General features: G+C 39.4%; 1 non-coding gene across 1 annotated transcript; it reads right to left on the reverse strand.

The window, feature by feature from the left end:
• Positions 1 to 10,389: 10,389 nt before the first annotated feature.
• Positions 10,390 to 10,496, reverse strand: LOC127098736 (small nucleolar RNA R71). Its single transcript, XR_007793436.1, has one exon. It is a non-coding gene; the product is annotated as a small nucleolar RNA R71 (small nucleolar RNA).
• Between the last annotated feature and the right edge of the window lie 202 nt (positions 10,497 to 10,698).

A 10,698-nucleotide genomic window follows, 5' to 3' on the forward strand; every position in this document is an offset into this window, starting at 1 on the left:
TATATATATATATATATATATATATATATATAGAGAGAGAGAGAGAGAGAGAGAGAGAGAGAGAGAGAGAGAGAGAGTGAATGCCCAACACATTGTAAGTGCATGTCGACTCGGTGACCCCACATGTATTTGAAGAAGTTAATTTTAAACGAAAATCAACTTGAAAATTGATGTTACTTAATGCCTCATAACATGCTATAAACTTTACTGCCATGATGGATGAAGCCATAAGAATTCTCTGGCACTGTGTCAAGAAACTGCGCCATCAGCCAACATATAAATATAGCTTGAAGTGGATTGGATCTTTTACTGTCTTGTCATCCAACAAAATCTGAGTTACAGTATCCTGTGATCTCTAACTGGTCTGACCTCTTATATGTGAGCCTATATGTGAAGTGTCATTACTAGATCGAGATTCATCTACTTCTGATCACCATTTGGACAAGGTAGTTTTGAGCATCATTTGACTTAAACAAGTTACGATAATGTAGTCCTTCACTCTCTGATGCTTTCTATAACACTTGAGTTCAGAGAGGGATGAGTAGTTACATGTAACACCCGAGGGTGAGGGAGTGGTTGTCGGTGCACGAGGCATGACAATGAGACATTCTTAGCAGCTTCTAAGGAAAAACCGAATTCACATCAGAATGAGAGGTATCATGAGGTTGTGCAGGTGTGGGACTGCATTGTTGAAGGAAGACTTATAAGTATTAATTGGTACTACCTATACCAACAAGATGCGTCTTCTTTTCGGTAGCCTAATAGATAATAACTCCATAGTCAAGTGTGCTTGACTTGGAGTAGTATTTGGATTGGTGACCTTCTGGAAAGTTTTCCAAAAAGCGTGTGACTGATGACAAAGCATGTTGAAAAGACTCGTGTTGGTTTGTGGGATCAGTCGGTAATCCTGAAAGCGGTCTGAGGCATTACAAATGGTATCAGAGCCATACCTCTCCCAGTACATTGTGGTTCGGGGACGAGTCAAGCAGTAGCTGGTGGGCATGTAACACTTGAGGCCGGAGAGGGTAGAGAGTGGTTATATGTAACACCCAAGGGTGAGGGAGTGGTTATCGGTGCACGAGGCATGACAATGAGACACTCCTAGCAACTTCTAGGGAAAAACCGAATTCACATCGAAATGAGAGGGATCATGAGGTTGTTGATAACACTGAAATTTACGTATTTTCGACTCCGATTTCACATGCATTCTAGTTGTTTTATTGTCATTTTATTGTGTTATTACTGTGTTTTCCTTTGTTTTCAGGTTTTTACTTTAATCGGAGCCCCGATCGAGAAAAGGAGCGAAAAAGGGCTAAAAACCCTAAAATTCAGCATTTTGTTCTTGTGGCCTACCCCATGGCTGGCGCCATAGACCCTGCCATGACGTGTCAAACTCAACTTCCATCAACTCCCACGTTTCCCCACTACTTCCACTAAGGCACCCCATATTGTGCTTGTGGCGGGCGCCATGGCCTTGTGGCGGGCGCCACAAGAGGAAAAACGGTTTCCTCCTATTTTCAAGTTGAAGGGCATCCAAGTCATTTCCATCTTTTTACTTGCTTATAAATAGAAACGCGAATTCACTTTTACAATGATCCAAACTTAGAGCAGAGGCAAACTCAGAACCAACTTTGTTTCACTTAGGCATATATTCAGTATTTTATAGTGGTAACCGCTTTGCATTGGAGTGTTACCACAATTGTGTAATTGAGTTTGTGGTAGAGTCTGTAATCGAGTTTGGAGCACTTTGGAAGGAAGTTAATCCTGCCGCCATTTTCATTTCCGCATTGCAATTTACTCAGCCCTCCGATTGGAGCAGGTTTTTATTACTTGTCTTTATCTTATTTAATTTCCCGCACTCGCTTTACTTTGTTTATTTCCCGCACTCGCTTTACTTTCATTTATTTCCTCGCACTCGCTTTAAATTATTTATTTCCCGCACTCGCTTTAAATTATTTATTTCCTCGCACTCGCTTTAAATTATTTATTTCCCACACTCGCACTACTTTTATTTACTTTCCGCACTCGCACTACTTTTATTTAAATTAATGCACTTTTACTTTACCATGTCTAACTAAATCTAAAAGGTTACAATGTAAGGATCGTAATTAAACCGATAATCTGTACAATTGTTCGTAGAAACACTTAAGGGCTATTTTAACTTTCAACTTAAGTTTTTCCGTACTTCAATTCCGTTGGGTAAGATCGAAAGCCGTCCAACGTCTTTATAAACTTAATTGTTTTTAACTATTTCAAAAACAGCGAAAGCGCTTTGTCTACTTCATTAGGAGTTTTTAACTTAAGAAGAAAAGAGATTTTAAAAATATTTTTGGACGCGTTTATAAGTTTAGAGTCTGGTTCGTAAGAACCTCTTTTGGTTAAGAAATCCAGGTTATAATACTTTTTGAAATTCTGGCGTAGTCAGAATTCAGATGTTCTACTCCAAGTAATGACATCTGATCTAACATTGTTACTAATACAGCAAGACAGTTATACAAATTAAAACCTAGTACTGATATGCACATCTTCACAGATGTCACGACATCTGCTACTATATCACCATAGAATGGAAGAACACCCAGTTCTGTCCATCTGGTACAAAGACACAACAGAGATCCAACATAGCACTTACTTCTGTTGAGCCTGCACAGTTATCAGCATGATGTCTCAACATTGATTTGAACATCACCTGTTACAGCATTACAGGTTTACCTTATTTTATAACAGACAGAATTATAACAAACAGAAGGTAAAAACACAGGTAATTGTTAACCCAGTTTGGTGCAACATCACCTACGTCTGGGGGCATACCAAGCCAGGAAGAAGATCCACTATCAGCAGTATTAATTCAGAGTTAAACTCCCCCGTTTACAACTCTTCACTTAATCCCTACCCAATGCAATCTATACCTAGGAACTCCTAGATAGAAACCTCCAGTTTCCATTCCTATCACTACAATTACAATGTAATGCTAAACAACTTGAACTTGCTTCACAGCTTCGTTCAAGAACATAATCACTCTTGCCAACAGGCTTTGAGTTACAAATACTCTCAACTTTGAACACTGAGAAACACATGGTAACCTTCCCACAGATTGGGAGGTTTACCTCACACACACCTCTAGATTTTCATTCTATGAGGCTTACAAAGACTAGGTTACAATAAGCTATTTATAACCTAATCACCCAACTGGATTTGGGCCTTCAGAAATCACAGCAAACTTGCTCTTTGCTGTTACAAAACCAGCAGAAGGTTTCTGCTACAATCAAGGTCTTCAATCTCTTAGTTCCTAAAATATCTCCATATTTAGTTCCTAAAATATCTCAAGACCTCCACAAATAATGCCACATAGGATTCTAACTAATTTCCACATATTAGTGTGCTAACAAATAGGCTATTTGTTAGGTTCCTTAATTGTAGCTTGGTTGTTGGTTTCCTGGATTTTAGCCTAAGAAAAATGCTGAAACAGAAAAACTAAACAACCTACAATATAGCATATGCTGTCAGGAATGAATGTCACAACATTCAGCTTGACATCAAGGTCCATATGCTAAGTCTGTTTTTCTTGAAAACAGACTGTACAAATTTGCTGAACTGTACAGGACCATTCTGTCCATTCTACAGTAACAGCTTACGTTAATAAATGTCAAAGCATCCAGTTTGACATTTACACATTGAGCCTTACATCAGGTTTGTTATCCTCTTGATAAGCAGACTGAGTTGCATACTGAAATGTAGCAGAAAACCAATCTGCTAATTGTTCAGTATATGCTGTCAATGATGAATGTCATAACATCCAGTTTGACATTCAGACAGTAGGCCTTATGCCAGATCTGGTATTTCCTTGATCACCAGACTGAAAATAAATACTGAGTTCTAACAGAACACCAACTGTTCTATTCCTCAGTATCTGCTGACAGGGATGAATGTCATAACATCCAGTTTGACATTCAATGAATCCTGTATTAGCTAATCCTGCAGTACACTACTCAGAATGTCATGACATCAGCCAAGACATCAGAGTACAGCTAGGTATTCTAACATACAATGCAGTCAAACAAACATCTCCACAGCATGTCATGACATCAGTCAAGACATTAGAATCCAGCTAGTGTTTTACCATACAATGCAGCCAATCAAACATCTACAAACTCCCCCTTTGGCAAATTTTTGGCTAAAACACTTTGGCTTCACAACAGAGTCCATAGCAGCGGAAAACACACATCTAGCAGGAAATTAACCTAGCTAATACACTCAGAGTAGCAGCACACTCACACATATGTAAGTTAAATAAAAACTTCACATAACAACACACATACAGAAGTTAAATAAAAACTTCTAATTGCAGCACACATACACATACTCACACTTATAGAAGTGGAACCTCAGCTGCAGCACTACCTCTGGATTAAAGGATCTTCAATATCTGTTTAGCAAAACACTCTGTTGTCCTGGGGCATCACAGGTGTTACTCCCCCTTTTTGTCAAAAATGTTGCCAAAGCAACACTTTAAATTACAAACCAACATAAACAGAATTACACACAAATGACAGATGCACAATCTTGATTTTACTTCACAGTTTCAATCAAGAATACCCCCTCTTGATCTTGCTTTACAGCTTTGATCAAGACACTACCCACTTGATCTTGCTTCACAACTTTGATCAAGTAGTCACACACTGTCTTCACATCAGGTATATCAGGTGTCATACCTTGTTATCTGAGAACATATAGACCACAAGCTTGATGATTACTTGTAGCACAAAGACAGAACTCCCCCTGTCATGAACAACCAACTCTCCTCTTGAAACTTGGAGATCACACATGAACATATCCAACACCCCAAAGTTGGACCTTCACATACTTCCTGATTCAAAGAGAACCCAGACCACTTGATGAATGGAAAACATAAGACTCATCTTCATCTCTTCAAGAGCACACCCTCTGTTCAACCCTCTTGGCTGAACACATCCACACTCTGTGTCAATCTCTCTTCTAACCAGAACAGAAAACCACTTCACAAAATGTTCTAACATTCGTTAGGACATCCTTCACAACATAACAAGGAACACCATCTGATAATCTTCAGATATCACTGAGTCACCAGCTTGATCCAAAAGAACCCAGACATAAATTGGGACATATACATTCTCATCCCATTACGAGAGATAATCTTCCATAGATAGCTCAGAGCTCCTACCACAAGCTCCAAGAGATGAATAGAAAACACCTCCTTTTTGTCTTCAACTTACTACTTTTCTGCTCAAAAGTAATTTGTCTCAGACTTTCCTCAAGAATAATCAGCTGCCATATGTGGATTATCTTGATTCTTCGAACTCACTTCTGAGATAGACCAAATGCCACTGGTTGATTACCTCCTTCATGAATCCTCATATGAAAAAGTCAAATGCCATTCTTTGACCTCTCCACGTCTATCAGACCTCTCCCAAAGATATTCTGACCTTCCAAGTGAGACTTGAACTTCAAGCTACATGTTGAACAACACTTAGATTTTCTAAGACATGAACATGTAACATCCTTTCTATCCAGCAACTCCAAAGAACTGCAACGAGGACGGCCTTTTTGAAGTATCCAATCTACAACCCTGTAGACCCTTCTATCTCAAGTTGATGTGCCACTTCACCAACTAAGAATCTGATGTTGAACCAAATGTCACAACATTGTGTTTTGACATCTAGCTGTTGAATTCAGCTCCTTCTTCTGCCACTTGAAAGAACTTTCTCCCTTCACAGAACAAGAGTTCAATGTTCTCATAGACTTGATTGTGGAACCAAGTTTGAGTAAACAATCCCCATCCTGCAGGTTTGCAGTTAAGTCATCCAAGCTCACACCTTGGTGAATTCCTGCTTCTTCTCCAAAGACATCAGGCACTCTGATGCATGAGTCTTCAGAAGGACCAGTTAGAAACTAACCCTTCAGCTATACCAAGGATTCCACTTCCTAAAGCAAGGCTGTTTCCATGATGTTAAGAGTGCAGCCACTTGTTCTTAACTTCACAGTGTGCATTAGCCAATGCACTTCCTTACTTAGATCAGAGATAAACTGATCCAAGTAACCACCATCAAGACTATGATGTCTTCTTCTTCTTGTACACACCAAGGCTGAACATGTTTCTTGCCAGGAAACCTTTTCAGAGATCATATGCTTTTGCTGCCACCAAAGAGATAGATCATAAACCAATGTACTATCCTTCTTGTGATTCTGCACAGGGTCTTGAAGAAGAGATGCTCCAACATCTTTAAGAACATCAGTTATCTTGAGCTCCAAGGATAATCAATTAACTACTTGTACTTGGCACAAGTTGACATTGATCTTAAATCCTTTCCCAATATTCCTTTCAGAAACTTCCACCATAAGACTACTTTGAAAATACTCTTCTAGTGTCCACATCTTCTGCTTGCAAGCACCTCAGCAGTCTTGAGACTCTTTCCAGATTAGATTCACCCTTAGGAATGAGAGAGATGAATCCTTCCTTGCACATGTGTCACACAACAACCAGAACCCATGTGACACGGGTCAACAGCCAACCAGACCCTAGGCTGACCAAATGTGAGGAGGTTAACCAAAACTCCCCCTCAAATTAACAATCATGGAAACTTCACACCAATATCCATGCATTGTACAGACATGTCTCAACATGACATACACCATCCCTACCAGTGGCACCTAACTCTATGAGTTATACCTATACATACTCCAATCACACCAATCAGACTTCAGCTGACCATAAGTACTAGTGAAACACAACAACACTAGTCCATAGTAGATATGCATTGCCAGAGCATACTACCTCAACCAACCTCTGAATCTTCATATTCTCACTCCTTGAAAGAACTGCCACTTCTGATCGTGGTGTTTGAATAATAAGATTCATGGTCCCAATCCTCTTAAATGGAATAGCAATCAGGTTACCCCATTATTGACTTCTATCATCCAGGGGACTTGTCTTCCAGTACACCATAGTACTTCAGGGAACAACTATCCAACCCTGATCAGTCTACAGGAATAAGGCACACAGCAGGGATTGCACAATGTCACATCTCAACCAGCTCCACTTCTAGAGATCAGACTTCTAAAAGTGACCTTCTTGAGCATACACACAGTTGACCCTACCCTTGTCAACTTAGCTCACACAGATGTCTCCTCTTCCAGGTCAGGAGTAGGTTCCAAACAAAAGTATCCCTTTGTTTGACACCTAAACAACATCTGCTCTTCAGCTAGTAGCTGCATACTTGTTGAACAACATGTTCTAGCATCCCATAGAACATTAGTTCCACCTCCTTGGAACAAACCCTCCTTGAAGGACTTCAAGGTCTTCATATACACTACCCAAGAGAGTAAAAGAATCAGTGATCAGGTGATTCTTATCATCCTGAAGTGAGAAGGTCAGGATGAGTGGACTTGAGGATACTCAAGTATCTTTGACATCTTTGGTAGATTATGATAAAATCTTGAATACAGCAGCCTTTCATCCACATGGGGGGAAACTACATCAGAGTTTGAGTTTTGCCAGGTATTATGCAGCGGAAATCATAATACAACTCAACCTATGAACACGCACTTCACCAGATCAGCCTCCAAGACCATACCAAGTTTGAATGTGATTCAATACTGGCACAACTGTCCCACACAAAGGCCAATTGCCAACCTCCAGAGACAGGTACACACCATTCCCGTCATGAACAGTCCATCCACCTACTTCAAGGGACCATTCAGGGAAATTACAGAACCTTTCATAAGTTCCAGCATCAGTACTAACATAACTCCTTGCAAGATACCAGAAAGTATCACCCATGGATCTCATTCAGAAACAGACAGGATGCCTGCTCTGATACCATTTGAAATTCTGGCGTAGTCAGAATTCAGATGTTCTACTCCAAGTAATGACATCTAATTTAACATTGTTACTAATACAGCAAGACAATTATACAAATTAAAACCTAGTACTGATATGCACACATTCACAGATGTCACGACATCTGCTACTATATCACCATAGAATGGAAGAACACCCAGTTCTGTCCATCTGGTACAAAGACACAACAGAGATCCAACATAGCACTTACTTCTGTTGAGCCTGCACAGTTATCAGCATGATGTCTCAACATTGATTTGAACATCACCTGTTACAGCATTACAGGTTTACCTTATTTTATAACAGACAGAATTATAACGAACAGAAGGTAAAAACACAGGTAATTGTTAACCCAGTTCGGTGCAACATCACCTACGTCTGGGGGCATACCAAGCCAGGAAGAAGATCCACTATCAGCAGTATTAATTCAAAGTTAAACTCCCCCGTTTATAACTCTTCACTTAATCCCTACCCAATGCAATCTATACCTAGGAACTCCTAGATAGAAACCTCCAGTTTCCATTCCTATCACTACAATTACAATGTAATGCTAAACAACTTGAACTTGCTTCACAGCTTCGTTCAAGAACATAATCACTCTTGCCTACAGGCTTTGAGTTACAAATACTCTCAACTTTGAACACTGAGAAACACATGGTAACCTTCCCACAGATTGGGAGGTTTACCTCATACACACCTCTAGATTTTCATTCTATGAGGCTTACAAAGACTAGGTTACAATAAGCTATTTATAACCTAATCACCCAACTGGATTTGGGCCTTCAGAAATCGCAGCAAACTTGCTCTTTGCTGTTACAAAACCAGCAGAAGGTTTCTGCTACAATCAAGGTCTTCAATCTCTTAGTTCCTAAAATATCTCCATATTTAGTTCCTAAAACATCTCAAGACCTCCACAAATAATGCCACATAGGATTCTAACTAATTTCCACATATTAGTGTGCTAACAAATAGGCTATTTGTTAGGTTCCTTAATTGTAGCTTGGTTGTTGGTTTCCTGGATTTTAGCATGAGAAAAATGCTGAAACAGAAAAACTAAACAACCTACAATATAGCATATGCTGTCAGGAATGAATGTCACAACATTCAGCATGACATTAAGGTCCATATGCTAAGTCTGTTTTTCCTGAAAACAGACTGTACAAATTTGCTGAACTGTACAGGACCAATCTGTCCATTCTACAGTAACAGCTTACATTAATAAATGTCAAAGCATCCAGTTTGACATTTACACATTGAGCCTTACATCAGGTGTGTTATCCTCTTGATAAGCAGACTGAGTTGCATACTGAAATGTAGCAGAAAACCAATCTGCTTATTGTTCAGTATATGCTGTCAATGATGAATGTCATAACATCCAGTTTGACATTCAGACAGTAGGCCTTATGCCAGATCTGGTATTTCCTTGATCACCAGACTGAAAATAAATACTGAGTTCTAACAGAACACCAACTGTTCTATTCCTCAGTATCTGCTGACAGGGATGAATGTCATAACATCCAGTTTGACATTCAATGAATCCTGTATTAGCTAATCCTACAGTACACTACTCAGAATGTCATGACATCAGCCAAGACATCAGAGTACAGCTAGGTATTCTAACATACAATGTAGTCAAACAAACATCTCCACAGCATGTCATGACATCAGTCAAGACATTAGAATCCAGCTAGTGTTTTACCATACAATGCAGCCAATCAAACATCTACACTTTTCAACTTAGTCAAGATACTATATTTCTTAAAAATAGGTTTACTACTCTAACGCAATGTGCGCCTTTTTATAAGTGACAATAAGAGGGTTTGATTAGGGAGTACAACTCGGTTCTGAATACGCGAAAGCGACAGTTCCCGTTAAATTAGTTCTTTTCAAAGTAGGAAACATTTCCCATAGGTAATTCTATTAGCAAGTACTTGGATTATTAATTGATTACGTGAATTACATTCGATCCTGTCTTTATTAATTAATCTTTATTCAACACTTTACTTTTCATTGCACACTACAAAAACACCTATTTTAATTGCCTTTGATAAACACCATAACAACAGATAACGATAGATTGACACTTGGTCTCTGTGGATTCGACAATCTTTTATATTACTCTGACGCGTTCGTATACTTGCGAAAAGCAACGCATCAAGTTTTTGGCGCCATTGCCGAGGACCAATTTTGTCAAATTTCATTTTCCTGTTGTTATATCGTTTAGACTTAGGCTATTTCCCACCGGTCAATGCGAAGAACTCGCAGCACCGGAAGTTTAAGTTTAGTATACCCTCTGGCGGAACCTGAACGTTACGCTCGCGCACGTTTATTCTTTCATAGAATTAAGAGAGCTATGGCCGAAGATTAAAACCAAAGACCTCTTAAGGACTTCACTCAACCATCAAATGAAGAACCTAGTTCTAGTATAGTAAACCCAACCATCCCTGCTAATAATTTTGAACTTAAACCATCCTTGTTGCAACTAGTGCAACAGAGACAATTCGCAGGTCTCGCTACCGAGAAACCATATAACTAGATTTACCCAAAACCAAGGAGAATCGTTGTTCGAAGCTTGGGAGAGATATAAAGAGTTATTACGAGCATGCCCACATCATGGATTAGAAAATTGATTAATCATTCAAACCTTCTATAATGGACTTCATTATAACACAAAGATGACCATCGACGCTGCCGCAGGCGGTGCTCTGATGAACAAACCTTATCTTGAAGCTAGTGCCCTCATCGAAGATATGGCTCAAAACCATCAATCATGGGGAATCGAACGAGCGACAGTTGAGAAGAAGGAAGCCCAAGGAGGAGTG

This window comes from Lathyrus oleraceus, chromosome 6 (assembly GCF_024323335.1).
Source record: "Lathyrus oleraceus cultivar Zhongwan6 chromosome 6, CAAS_Psat_ZW6_1.0, whole genome shotgun sequence".
Lineage (NCBI taxonomy): Eukaryota > Viridiplantae > Streptophyta > Magnoliopsida > Fabales > Fabaceae > Lathyrus > Lathyrus oleraceus.